Source organism: Canis lupus, chromosome 3, assembly GCF_011100685.1.
Source record: "Canis lupus familiaris isolate Mischka breed German Shepherd chromosome 3, alternate assembly UU_Cfam_GSD_1.0, whole genome shotgun sequence".
NCBI lineage: Eukaryota > Metazoa > Chordata > Mammalia > Carnivora > Canidae > Canis > Canis lupus.
This window is the reverse complement of record NC_049224.1, coordinates 25,550,848-25,565,462: the sequence shown is the minus strand read 5'-3', so window position 1 is coordinate 25,565,462 and position 14,615 is coordinate 25,550,848. Positions and strand designations below refer to the sequence as shown.

General features: G+C 41.6%; 1 protein-coding gene and 1 long non-coding RNA gene across 4 annotated transcripts in view; one reads left to right on the top strand and one right to left on the bottom strand.

Annotated features, from left to right (window-relative positions):
- Window positions 1-13,980, bottom strand: part of LOC119871164 — a 40,988-nt gene extending 27,008 nt beyond the window's left edge. The window contains exon 1 of the long non-coding RNA XR_005356795.1: window positions 13,777-13,980. This is a non-coding gene — a long non-coding RNA (uncharacterized LOC119871164). The remainder of the gene's footprint in view (window positions 1-13,776) is intronic.
- The window catches only part of ATG10 (autophagy related 10), a 221,128-nt gene continuing 220,031 nt past the window's right edge, over window positions 13,519-14,615 (top strand). Inside the window, exon 1 of one of the 3 annotated variants that reach the window (XM_038532420.1) lies at window positions 13,519-13,878. The gene's annotated coding sequence lies outside the window, so the exon portion shown is untranslated. Of the gene's footprint in view, window positions 13,879-14,281; window positions 14,404-14,615 lie in introns of those variants that run through there. The other 2 variants (XM_038532418.1, XM_038532424.1) reach the window with 2 other exon arrangements.

Genomic DNA, 14,615 nt, shown 5'->3' with positions numbered 1-14,615 from the left:
AAGATGCCAAGAATACAGCTATAACCAGGACTGACATGGTCCCTCTCACTACAGAGCTTAGAGGTTGGTGGAGAGATAGACAAGAGCGCAGGTGGTTACAATACAGCATGATAAGTATTATGATAGGTGAAATAAAGGGCACTATTGGAAGTGCTCTCAATAAAAATGCAACATAACTGCTGTCTGAGTGATTTATTGCTCCTGATTATAAAATACGCTCACAAGATAGAAGCTAACTCCTACTCATCCTTCAGGAGATAGCTCAGGTTGTCATGTCCTCACATCCTCCAGGGAGTCTTTCCTGCCACCCTCACCAACCTGTCCCCCACATTTGAGATTAGGGTCATTCCTACATTCTCCCTTCAAATTCTGCATATATTTCTCTTACAGTACTTCTCACATTACATTCCAAAGGTCTATTCAGATGTCTCATTCTGCTGTACTCTAAGCTTTTAGAGGCCAGGTCTAGAATTGTCTTTGCAATTGTAACAGTGCTGCTAGTACTCGTACCCTTTTGTACTCTTTTTATTGTGTGATTTAGGTTTGCCTTTCCACTATCGATCAACACCTTGAAAAAACTGCAGTTTTAAAAATAGATTTAATTTATTTTATATTAGAGAGACAGAGAGAGAACATGAGCAGAGAGAGACCGAATCTCAAGCAGACTCTGCACTGAGCATGGAGCCTGATGTGGGGCTGAACTCTGAGATCATGACGCGAGCTGAAACCAAAAGTCAGATGTTTAATTGACTGTGCCACCTGGGCATCCCATAAAAAATGCACTGTTTAGAAATTGATATTTTAAAAAAAACTCTTTTCACTGCTAGGAACATAAACTGGTTATAATCCTTTCCCCAATAGTGATATTTCTATAGAAGATGTACTTTAGTATTACCTCAAAATCAGGATCAGTGGTTGTGTCTCTGGAGAACAACTTAATTTCTAAGGGTGAGGGAAGATGGTAATGAAAATATTATCTGGAAGATCATCCCAACGTCTCTTAAAAAATAAGGGGATACTGACAACATGTAGCAGTGATGGCCATAGCATTCCTTTGGAGAAGTATGGGGGACAAAGTATATATCAAATAGTCAAAGTTGGCGACTGAAGTGAATATTTCCAATTTCTCTGGCCATCGAGCATTCAGAACCTCTGTATTTCAGGGAGATCCTTCACTGTGTGGGTCTCGGTAAGAATCAGCGCCCTCACTCCTGTCTCAAAGCCCAATTAGCATCCCCTCTTGCCATGCCAGCTAAGAGTGGATTCTGAAACCTGAGTTTGGCCAATCAGATTTGGGAATTTGAATCTGAAGTGAATCACGTGAATAGGTAAGGAGAGTTAAAATATGTTCCCAGTGGCCAGTGTTTCCTGCGTGGCATCTGGCCTCATCTACCTGTGGTGCGTTAACAAAAGTATCCTAGCTGAAGCTGGACGTGACCTTGTGGTGTTGACCATCGCTTGCCCTTAGCTCCTGCCTGTTTTCCCCCCACCCCCAGCCTGGTTCTTTAGTCTTCCTGTTGATTCTATGAGCTATTTGAAATTCTGCCAATAAATTCCTTTCCTGCTAAAATTAGCCAGTCAGTTTCTATTGCTCGTGACCAAGAGCTTCATCTTTATACTGCTTTGTTCAAAGCGCTTTGTGCTCACTGAATAAGTAGTTGTTGAATGACCAAGTGGCTCTCGGGTTTTATATCTTGCCCTCGCAGGTTTTCTGTGTGACTATACTCCCGATTTTATTCGACATAGGACAGAAGAGCAGTTATTTTATGAAATATTAATAAATATTTCCTGGAATGTATATGTTCTAAGAGACAAGTGATACCAATGAAAGATTTGTGGTGCAGCAGAAACGTAGGGGGCCTCTGGCACGATCATGTGGAGGTTGGGAAAGCAAACAGGATTGAAATCCCTAAACCCATCCTAAGCCAAATCCCTCCTCCTAAGGGAAGGTCAGCTTGTGTTTCAGTCTGGTATTTGTTCACTGAGCCTTATCCACAGTGAAACCTGAGATGGCAAGCCTCCCAAAGGCTTTACTGGGCCCTAAAAGCTTATGCTCAAGCCTCAGGTTGTGAGGGTATGCTGAGAGGGCTAAAGAGAGCTGTTGCCTTCAGGATTTGAGGCTTGCACGTTTTGTACTCTAGGAATATGGGTGTATTGTGAAAAGTTTTTGTTGCTTTATGTTCTTTCTTCTTCTTTTTATCCTCTTCCCTATTGCACAGCACAAGTTAGCTATTTTTAAAGGTTTTGGCGATTTCTTTTGTTTTAAATTTTATATCTTATCATTGTATTACATTTATTTATGGAAAGTTTTGTCTCTGATAACGTGATATTGTTAGTTTACTTTTGATCTTCCAGACACTATGGGGCTTTTTATCGAAAATTATTCATGTATTGACTGTATTCGTAGATTTGGTGATGTAGGAAAACTTATTCAAAGTGGATCTAAAATGGTTGAATGCTTCTCTCTGAAATTTGCTGATTGTAATTGAAATATTCTTCTTTGGTAAAGCTTGCCAAGTGTCAAAGCAATACTGATCTTACATGTAATTTACATATAAGTCACATATTATCTACCTATAATTCATGTGTAGTTCTTTTCACAGCTCTTGTCGTTTGGTACTCAGAATAGCAATCTATAATAGTGTTTCTAAAAGCATCTAAGAAATGTTCCATCTTGCATGCATAAAACATTTAAATTTAGCTTTCATGTGATTCTTAGGTATTATGTTTTAGAATAACATTATAGAATTCTGTGGTTGTTTTGCTATTAAAGCATTCTTAACTGATTTCCATATCAATTGATTCTATGCCTTGTTGTAATGTAAATAACCCCTAAAGATCCTGTAAACTAGTGTTTGCTCTTTGGTAAACAGCTCTATCAGTGACTTTCAAAGATGGGGCAGGCTTATCAATATTATCAATATCAATTCCTGCCAGATTGCTTCCACATCTTTTTTCTTGAGAAAGCTTTGGTTGATTTAGCCTTTAACCTTCCTCCCACAATCAGATCTATAGAGCCTCATAACATGCTCAAGCTCAAAACTTTTCTGTGTATTTGTCTGGGGTCTTACTGATTAAAAGCTCTAAATTCCGTTAAGGCAAGGGCCCTGCTTGTCTTCTTCTTGTATTTCTAGCACCTAGTACAGTGCCTGGCATATGCTATATTCTCTATAAGTTTGTGAAAAGAATGGATGAACATTAATAGGCTAAACAGTTTCCATCTTTCACAGAAAGCCTGTATGAATGTGGACCTACAGTGATGGTTAATTTTGTCAGCTTGACTGATCTAAGAGATGCCCAGATAACTGATAAAAATTACTTCTGGGTGGGACTGTGAGGGTGTTTCCAGAAAGATTAGCTTTTGAATCCATAGCCTGAGTAAAGAAGATCACCCTCATTATTGTGAGTAGACATCATACAATTGGTTGAGAGCCTGAATAGAACAAAATGGTAAGAGAAGGGCAAATGTGCTCTCTCTGCTTGAGCTGGGACATTCATCTTGGTCATTAGCCCCCAGTTCTTGGGCCTTTAGACTCAGACATGAACTAACGCCATTGGCTGTCCTGGTTCTCAGGCTTCAGATCTGAACTATAACTATACCACTGGCTTCCTGAGCCTTTCTTTGGCTGGTAGGCAGTACCGTCTTCGTAATCCTGTGAGTCAGTCCCTCATAATGATTCTCTTTCTACATATCTATATATACTCTATGGGTTCTGTTTCTCTGGAGAACCCTGACTAATACACCCACCTATTTGAAACATGGGTCTCTTTGAAGCCTCCACTTTACTTTAGCCTGGCTCCTTTCCTCACAGCCTGGAACTATTGCTAGCATCCTCCTAACTCCAATCCTCTAGTGCCAAATTTAGATCATTTTACTTCCCTATCAAGCAAAAATTTTCTGGAGTTGGTTCTATACCAACTCATCTGTACCATCATCACCATCTTTTTTCTTAATTCTCCATGTTCATCTAGATTTTTGGTACTAATAAAGGATAGTTGGAAGAAAGGCAAGCAGGGACAAGGGGTCCCCACTCTAAAAGGAAATCACTCTTAAAAGGATTTTACACCACCCTGGAAGGAGCCCTCCACCCTTTCCCAAGAGATAGGTAGATGACAAAAACCTGATTGCATGACAGGCTCAAGGAGGGTTAATCGGATTAAAACAGCCCACCAACAATCTCATAAAACCACCTAGACTTAGAAACTCCCAGGGCAACCCTTTCAGGTCTCCTCCCTCTTCGGAAGCTTTGTACTCTCAATAAACTTTGCTTTGCTGCCCACCACTCTTGGTCTGGTCTACCTCTTCATTCTTCAAAGCCAGGTGACCAGGATCCCTGGGTGGTGCAGCGGATTTGGCGCCTGCCTTTGGCCCAGGGCGCGATCCTGGAGACCCGGGATCGAATCCCACGTCGAGCTCCCGGTGCATGGAGCCTGCTTCTCCCTCTGCCTATGTCTCTGCCTCTCTCTCTTTCTCTCTCTGTGACTATCATAAATAAAAAAAAAAAAAAAAAAAAAGGGCCAGGTGACCGAGAAATGTGGGCACTAAGGGAAAAGAAATGTTGTAATAGTACCATCCTGACTCCTGCAGAAATTCCAAGGTCTTCTTGAATGACCCATTGACTACGATGTTTTCAGTTCTGTGGTCTATTCAATGCTTATGGCTTCACTTCCATTCCATTTCAGCAGTTCACCTTGGATAGATGTCATGGGCCTTGTCCTCACCTGGAACTCACTAATACATATACCTGAAAGCTCACACATCCATCTCTCCTCCAAACATATCCTCCTATTTACCAGCCATCTGTTTTTACAAGTCTACTCTCTTAATGGTAATCTTAGTCCCTTGATTTCTCTGCTTTTTCCAACTCCATTGATGCCTTCTTAGCATCATTTCCTTATCATCCTGAACAGATCCCATGCATCTCATTTCTAGCACTCTTCTACCAATGATCTTAATTTATTCTACTCCTTCAGTTCTTCTTTACTAATCTGCTTTTTTTATACTTCTTCATCCAAGCAGGATGAATCGTACTGGAAAAAAACAGCAACGCCAACAATCACACACAGTGTAGGAAGTAGTACCTACACAAATATGGGAATCCAGTCTTAGGCCCTCAAATCCTATATATGCTTTCTCAGCTTCTCTCATTTCTTTTAAAGACAATTACAAAATTTTATGTATGTTTTTAAGCCCCTCTCTGCACCTTTAGAAATGGCTATGCTAACTGCCCATTTCACAGAGAAGATGCAAGTTACCCAAAATGAACTTTCTTCAGGTCCTACTCCACTGCACTTCTCTCCTAAATACAAAGACATCTTCTCTATTATCACTACGTCTTTCTCCTTTGTCCTCCTTCCAGGTGGTCCAAATTAGTACTCGAGACTCAACTTCTTCCTTTTTCCTTGGGGGCTGTGTTGCCTCAGTTTATCTCCTCTTTCCTTTCAGTTTTTGCACTTGACTAATATACTGGATCGAACCACACCCACTAGAGAAGTGAAATACCAATGTACCCTTCCTTGCCTCTGATTCTCTGCTACCTGCCACCCTATCATTTGCCTCCTTTTTCTTCATAGGAAAGCTTGAGATCGGGATCCCTGAGTGGCGCAGCGGTTTGGCGCCTGCCTTTGGCCCAGGGCGCGATCCTGGAGACCCGGGATCGAGTCCCACATCGGGCTCCCGGTGCATGGAGCCTGCTTCTCCCTCTGCCTGTGTCTCTCTGTGTCTCTGCCTTCTCTCTCTCTGTGACTATCATAAATAAAATTAAAAAAAAAATTAAAAAAAAAAAGGAAAAGCTGGAGATCTTCACTTGCTTCTCTTGTTTTTTTTTTTTTTTTTTAAAGACTCATACACTTTGTAATCCATTGGAAACAGACTTAGACCATCACCATAATATCAGAACTGCTCTTGCTAAGTGATCAGTGTCTTCTTAATTTCCAAATCCGATGGTCACTTTTCAGTATTTATATTCCTTGACTTGTTTATTTTTTTTAAAGATTTTATTTATTTATTCATGAGAGACACAGAAAGAGAGAGAGAGGCAGAGACAGAGGCAGAGGCAGAGGGAGAAGCAGGCTCCATGCAGGGAGCCCGACTGGGACTTGATCCGGGGTCTCCGGGATTACGCCCTGGACCGAAGGTGGCGCCAAACCGCCAAGCCACCAGGCTGCCCTTGACTTGTTTATTTTTGATCTTGCTAACCACTCTTTGGGAACTCTCTTCTTGGTGTTTTATTATCTAGTCTTTCCTATCTCCCTAATAATTCTTTTAGAATCATTGTGGGCTCTCCTACCTATTTCTAAAATATTGATGGTCTTTAAGTTTCCACCCTCACATCTCTTCTTGCTCTATATTATCTCCCTTGAATAGTGTCTTCTGTGACCATAGCTGCAACTGTCACCTGAATATTAATGATATTCCCAAATACAAGGAAGTGACTTTTTCTAAAGGGGTGGGGATCTAAAGTAAATGTGAAAGGCAAAAATAGAGTTAAAATTGCGTTTGAAAAATCTCATCTAAAATACTATGTACATGATTTTGAGTGTATATACTATCATCAGTCAAGAAATGATACACAGCCAGTTTTCTCCTGCTATTGGAACAGAAGGTTGTTTCTTGAGTTGAACACCAGATGAAGTTGTTGGCTTGCATTTAGGGTCCATGGTATAAGAAAAATGTATTTTTCTGTTTTGTTTTGTTTTGTTTTTTTGCCAAGCATATAGAGTTAATATGGCTTAGGTAAGTATGGGAGATAATTTCACTATATATATTTTCAGACTGACTCTTTCATTTAAATACCAAACTGCCTATCAAATATCACCTTTTGGATATACCAATACAGATTTGTTTTAGTTAGATTTCTGAAAGATGAAGATATCACATATTCGTGCACTGCTTAGCAAAGACAAGGGTATAGCCCACATGCAGAGTGTTTTCATATCATCTGGGTTGATGTTCTTATTCTGGGCGGATGTCCTCTAACATTATACAGTCTGGCTAGAGCCATAGGCAGTTTTGGATTAGTGGAATCTCCAGACCAAGTATCACACAAGTCAGTAAACTCCAACTAAACAGCTTTATTGAGACTAATGGAATTCATAAGCATCTGGGAAGGCAATGCAATTCTTTAACTGGTCTTTTAAAGTGCTATACTCCACCCAATGGCTGTTACATCACCCTATAAGACCATCTTCAGAAGACCATCATGACCAATCAGCTAAGTGGAATATCAGCATTTTCCCATTGATGAGACTGAACATCTCACTATTACAAGTAGGGTGTATGCTGTGTGTATTAAGAACCAATATCAGGGGCACCTGACTGGCTCATTTAGTGGAGGGTGTGACTCCTGCTCTTGGGGCTGTAAATTTAAGCCCCCTACTGGGTGTAGAGATTACTTAAAAATAAATCTTAAAAAAAAAAAAAAAAACAATATCTAAGCCAAGTCTGTATGGCAATAAATTTTACCTCTTCTTTATTACATACACCAACAGCATAAATAATTAAAAACATCATAATACAAAGCAGTCAAACATTACATCAAAGATGTAGCAGCACTACTCAACTGTGGCCTGTTTCATCAGACATGTAATATTTATCCTCTTTCTTCCTATCATTATTCATGTTCCATAATATGCCTCTTAACATGTCTTGAGTATATATAGAATAAGGATGCCTGTTTATATCCTTCTACTATCTCTGCCTACATAATTATACTATTAGCCCCTTAATCTGAGGAAGATTAAATGGTGAAAAGACATTCTCATGGCCATCACTGATTTGCAGAGGGTAGGATATTGTACATTTGGAATGTCCCATTATCATCCTTTGCTGGCCATCACATTTTGGCTTTTCTCCCTTTGAAGTTGACTTTTTTGTCTCCATTGTTATTCCTTTTACAGAACAACAGGACATAATTTACATCCAGATAACATTCTTTTGTGTCAAATATATATCCAGTAAAGGTAATTTTGTAAATCATTGGTTCTCACCTAAAAATTGCAGACATCAATTTTAATTTTTTTATTGGAGGTAGCATTCTTTATATTTATTATAAAAAGTAACACATTGGTGATACATTGTCTTCTAAATCTGAAATATCAAAAAAGTATGAAGAAAAGTCATTCATAATCCCTTTACCTAGGGATAGCCATTGTTAATTTTTAGTTGTAAGTAACCCTTTATTATTTTTCTATAGGACCATAAATGAAGTTATACTTTAACATATTGTTTTGTACCTGGTCATCTTTCTATGTTAGAAAACACAGACTATTGATTATACTAATGATTGTATTATTCTCTTACCCCACATATCAATCTCATAAATTTGAAAATGTGTATCTTTTTGTTTTCCACACCCTGTAAAGGTAGGATTATTACTAATTCCATTTCATAAATAAATAGATCCTGAGGCTCGGAGAGGGTAAGTGACTGCTTGAAATCTACATATCAAGTAAGTGGCAGAAATAGAGCTTGCTGTATGACCTCCTGACACCAAATTGGTACCCTTTCCACAGCGTGCCTCTCATCTCTCTAATGGAGATAATGCAGATGAGGGGGCCAAGCAAATAATCATTATTGTTATTTATTTTAAGAGGCAGCCTAAAAAGAGTCATTGCCTTGGGAGCAACTTCTGATTTGGTCTGAATCTAGGGCAGCTTTGTGAATTAAAATTGCACAAAGCCTTCCAGGACTGCAGGCTGAACTTGTTTTAATGCAAAACATCGTTATAACGCACATATCAATATGCAATCAAATCCTACAATCAGAATTAATTCCTGATCAGTAAACATAGCCATAGAACATTAAAGGAAACAGGTCATTATTGAACTAGGACATTCAAGTCCTTGTGAGCAAAAAAGACAGACCCTATGTATGTACATTGATCTTGTATCATTACCCTTCCGCTATTTTCTTTGCTGGGTGATAAGTGGTGCAAAATCTAGTGGGGGAGAACATCTTGCTCTGTAGTTCTAAGGAATCTAACCTGTGCTCAGAAGGCACAAGGAGTTTGAACCAAAAATTCTGAAGAATTTGAGATTCTGTAATTACTTCTTTACAAATCAATGGATTCTGGATATAGGGTGCTGCAAATAATCCTGTTTGACTTTTTCCCCACAAAGTCCAAAGGTGAGGCATATTCTTTCATCAATGATAGTTTGCTATTTATCTACTTTCTCATTTACCTTTTCTTGGCCTCACATCATCTTAGTCAAGATTTTGGTTTGCCTGAGCAGCTGTCCTGGTATGCCTCCAAAGACTCTGGACTGCCTTGAAGGCCCTGAACATTTCAGTAAGACCTGGGAAGGAAGACTACAGTGAGAATTTATTCCTACTGGATTCCCGAATGCAAATTGCCAGGCCTCTGTTAAAATGTAATTTTTAGAGAAAGTAAAATTATGACTTCCAAACACATAGAAAAATGAATATAGTTAAAGACATTTTATTCATGTGGTATCAGGGAGCCAGGAAAAATGGGACAGAACTGATTTTTCCATGGGTAAAATGGGGGAATCAATTAAAATCACTACCAGACAGGACAAAAGTTACGTATATCTGTCAATTACCTACAATTTACAAAGAGCAGCAAAATGTCTTAAAGACGCTGAATGAGGCTAGTAATGATAACCCAGAAGGATATGCTATAGATATGCATAGTTTTTTCCTGTACTTCCCCAAAATAAAAGAACAAAGGGCCTTCTCAGCCAATTTCAGTAGGAAAAAACAAGCAACCTGAGTAGTATTAGATCACCGCCAGACTGACCCTTTTAGAATTCTGAATTCACCTGACAAATTTAAAACAAAAATTTTGGTTCCTAAGTGTCCTCAAGATGCTTGAAAGATAAAAATGTCCAAATTAGAATATTAGAAAAAGAAAAACTAAATATCAAAATTCACTAAAATATCCCATCCTTTATTCAGACAGTTCAAATTGGATTATTTCCTGAAATGTGTTATACCCTTTATAATACAAACTAGACTCTCAAGATCTTCAAAATACAAGCACAGTTATCCAATTCTACTGTTATGCTATACATTGTTAGCTACAGCATTTTGCTGCTGAGATTCTTTTTTTTTTTTTAAGATTTTATTTATTTATTCATGAGAGACACAGAGAGAGAGGCAGAGACACAGGCAGAGGGAAAAGCAGGCTCCACGCAGGAAGCCCAAAGTGGGACTCGATCCTGGGACTCCAGGGTCACGCCGTGGGCTGAAGGCAGGTGCTCAACCACTGAGCCACCCAGGGGTCCCCTAAATGATTATTTAAAGCAGCTTTATTTATACTAGCCAGAAGCTGAAAACAACCTAAATGTCCTTCCTAGATAATGGATGTACAAAATGTGGTATATTCATGCAGTGGAATACTGATCAGCAATAAAAAGGAAATAATTACTGACAAATGCATCAATGAATTTCAGAAACATACTGGGTAAAAGAAGTCAGACACATATGTGCTTTACGTACTGTATGATACCATTCTCTAGAATTGGCAAAACCAGAGTGACTAATCTAGAGGAAATGAGTGGTTGCTAAGGGTCTGAGGGTGGAGGAAGTGATTAACTGTAAAGGGGTAGTAGGTCACTTTTTGGGATGATAGACATGTTCTTTATTTTGACTGTAGTAATAGTTACATGGGTGCATCTGTTTGTCAAAATGTACTGAACTATAGACTTAAAACGGTAGCATTTTATGTAAATCATATTTAAAATGTTGATGATAAAAATAAAACAAAAACCCCCAAAATATGTATGTACTGCAGGTGTACTAAAAATAACAAATAGGAAGTGGCGTGATGGACAGTTTGAATCACCCTGCTGTGGTTATTGTCTCTGAAACCTCATTCTTTGATATGGACTGTTTTTTTCTTTTTTTTCAGTGTCATTAAAAAATAATTAATGGACTTTATTTCTTAGAATTGTAACAGAATTCTCATGTATGCATTCAGTTTCCTCTTTTATTATCATCTTGCCTTAGTGTGGTACATCTGTTATACCTGATGAAGCAGTATTGGTAGATTGTTACTTAAGTCCATAGTTTATATTAGAATTCATTCTTTGTGCTGTATAAGTTTATAGATTTTCACTAAAGCATAATGTCATATACTCACCATTTCAGTATCAAAAATGATAGTTCTGTTGTCCTAAAAATGCTGTACGCTCCACACATTCCTTCTCCCAAACTCTGGCAACCACTGATCTTTTTACTGTCTCTATAGTTTTGCCAAACTATAATTTTCTTCTTTCACTTTTTTAGATAAATGCTATGTACAAACAGGTTTATGTTTCTTATTTCTGCCATCCAATCAGATTACCTCTCCTAACTTTTTTCTTTTATATAATTTATCTTTCCCTGAGAACCTCTTGGAGGATGGTGAAAGAGATGTGCCCTCTATAAGCTGCAGCAGAGAGAGCTATTTCTCCCCAATATCCATTCTGCCCTTCTTCCTTTTAATAATAAAATAATCCCATTCTGTCAAGGTTTGACTGAACCCTGGGCTACTTAGCTAGAGACTGCATTTCCTACCTTCCTCGTATCTTGGTGGCCCATGGGATATGAGTTTTCAATAAGTACAAGTGATACGAACTGACTAGAGAAAATAAGACATTTACCATGTAATTTTAAAGATTTTTAGTTTAGTTTAGAGAGAGAGAGAAAGCATATGAGCAGAAGAGGGGGGCAAAGGGAGAGGGAGAGAATCTTCAGGCAGACTCCCCACTGAGTGGGGAGCCCAACCTGACCAGGGATTGATCCCAGGACCCTGAACCAAAACCAAGAGTTGAACGCCTAAGCAACTGAGCCACCCAGGTGCCCCTACCATGCAGCTTTAGACTTGTGTCCCATTCTTGGACCATACTCCTTAAAGGTTATTGTGAATTAATATACATCTGATGGACAAACCAAAGCCTATGAGGTTAAGTAAAGGAGTGGTCAAGGGAGCTCAAAGGAGAATCAGGGGACTGTGGATTTATGGGAGCTAAGGGAAGCAAGACTTTGTAGATGTGATTAACATGATCAAATAAAACTGAGAAATCCAATGAAACAAGGAATGAAAGGGAATTGATCGTTAGTCTCAGTTTTCATATCTATAAAATGGTTATCTTGTGTGGTTATTATATGGTTAGCTAAACTCAACTAAGCTTCTGGCTTATGGTGGGTTCTCAAATTTTAGCTTCCTTCTCTTTTTGTGATCAATGTATTGTTTTACTCCACAAATACTTATTACTAGTGAGGAACTCTGCCAGAGGCTGGCTATGCACTGACGACAGACCCTGCCCTAAAGCACTCTGAAGTGTTGTAGGGTAAACACCTAAACAGGCCAGGGCTGTTTCTTGTTAAGAGTGATATGATGAAAAGAAGTATATAGAAGTTACCTGATTTACCTTGCTCTGTTTCTTTGGTTTTGGCAGGTGGATTATGACACTTAAAAACATCTCAGGTGCAAAAAACTTTTTTTTTGTTAACATGGTATCATTGATGCATGAAAGTGTTTCTAGATTATTGGATACGATGCCAAGCAATGCATTTATTTCTTTTTTTTTTAAGATTTTATTTATTCATAGAGATGCAGAGAGAGAGAGAGAGAGAGAGAGGCAGAGACAGGCAGAGGGAGAAGCAGGCTCCATGCAGAGAGCCTGACGTGGGACTCGATCCCGCGTCTTCAGGATCACGCCCTGGGACTGCAGGCGGCGCTAAACCGCTGCGCCACCGGGGCTGCCCCATTCTTATTTCTGTATGTGAGTTTTATGGCTTTTGAGGAACCGTTTAAAGTCGAAGGAAATACCCATTCACTAAAGTTCTCACTCAGAACTCACTTCCTTGTACAAAAAAAAAAAAAAAAAAAAAAAGCTGGTGAATTGTTTTTAATTGGCAACTATCGAATTCATTTATATTCACAGTTACTCAAACATGTTAGGAAGTTCACTTACTAGCCCTATCTTTTGAGTTTTATTTTACATGCAGTAAAATGTATCCCTGATATGAATTTTGTCCAGCAAAAAACGGTGTCATCAGGGTACACCCGGGTGGCTCAGTGGTTTAGCGCCACCTTCAGCCCAGGGCGTGACCCCGAGGTCCCAGGATCGTGTCCCACGTCGCGCTTCCTGCGTGGAGCCTGCTTCTCCTTCTGCCTGTGTCTCTCATGAATAAATAAAATCTTAAAAAAAAAAAACCCAAAACGGTGTAATCATTAACACAATTAAATTATCGAACAGTTCCATCATTCCCCCCTCCCTCAAATTTCCTTAAGCTCTTTTTTAGTCAACCCCTTTCTCTGGTCACCATTGATCAGTGCTCTGTCCCTTTTTAAGCACTTTTTATCGTGAAATGATTACAGACTCACAAGAGACTGCAAAAATAGTGCCGAACCTCACGTATCCGTCACCTCGCTTTCCCCAGGGGTGACCTCTTACGTAACTGTGGTACAAGATCATAACCGAGCCCCATGCGCTTGAAAGCAGGTTTTCCTTTCACGTCTTCAACTCACCACGCTTTTTTTTTTCACACAAATTTAATTCTGTTGTGTTACAAGGAGCAGAGCTAGTTTCCCCTCAGATGTCGGCTGTTGCATTTTCAGTCTTTCAGCTCGATTACCCCTGTTACTTCTACGTTTTTCTGTGGTCTTTACCCCACAGTCGCCCCCCCATCCCAATTTTTTTTTTTTTTTTCCTGAGGTACGTGCCCCAGAGGGTACTACTGGAACTCTCGAACTGCTACCGTCTACCTGGGTCCTTAGGTCAAAGGAGGGAGCCGTGTTTGTGACTGGTGGCTGAGGCGCTTACAGGAGTTTCAGCGCGTGCACGGACGCCGGCCGGCTCGGACTCCAACCTCGGAGAAGGTTCTCGCTCCGCCCCGTCTCCAGCAGTCACTCACTGGTTTTCCAGGTATGTGGCTATTTGTTGGGAGGACAGGTGGCGACGCCGCAGCCGCTCGCCCGCGGCACCTGCACGGGCGGCAGCCCTCGTGCTCGCGGGGCGCGCGGCCACGGCTCGCTTCCGGCGGCGCTGGGCTGGGGGGCGGGGCCTCGGCTCGCGGGGGCCGGGGCTGCCGCGAGGCCACGCCCCCTGGCCCGAGTCCTGCGCGCGCGGCCCGCGACGTCAGCCCCTCCCCCGCGCGAGCCAGGCCCCAGGGGGCGCGGGAGGCGCAGGTGCGCATGCTCCGCGTCGGTCGCCGCGGCGGCTGTGGCGGAGGGAGGGCCGGGCCTGCCCGCTGGGGGCCGTCGGCGCGTTCGCTCCCGTCCGGTGCTGAGGCGTCCGTGGCCCCCGGGAGCCCGCCCGTCACCCCGCGCCCGGGCCCGCTGGCCGGACGGCCGCTGGCAGAGCGCTGGGCACCGCCCCGGCTCCCCTCCCCCAGCCCGCGGCCCCGCCTGCGCTAGGCCGGCGTTGGGGTCAGGGGCCGAGCGGAGCGGGGTGAGTACTCGCGCGGCCCCCGTCGGCCCCCGTCGGCCCCCGTCGCCCGCGCCGCACGGTCCTCCCGCCGCCGGCCGGCAGCCAGCCCCGAGCCCCGAACAAAGACCCGGAGGCGGGGCCCCGGAGCGGGCTGCCGGGGCGGCGGGGTCGCGCTGACCGGGCCCGGCGCCCGCGGGGACCCGGGAACAAAGGCTGCTCGGTGACCCGCGGTG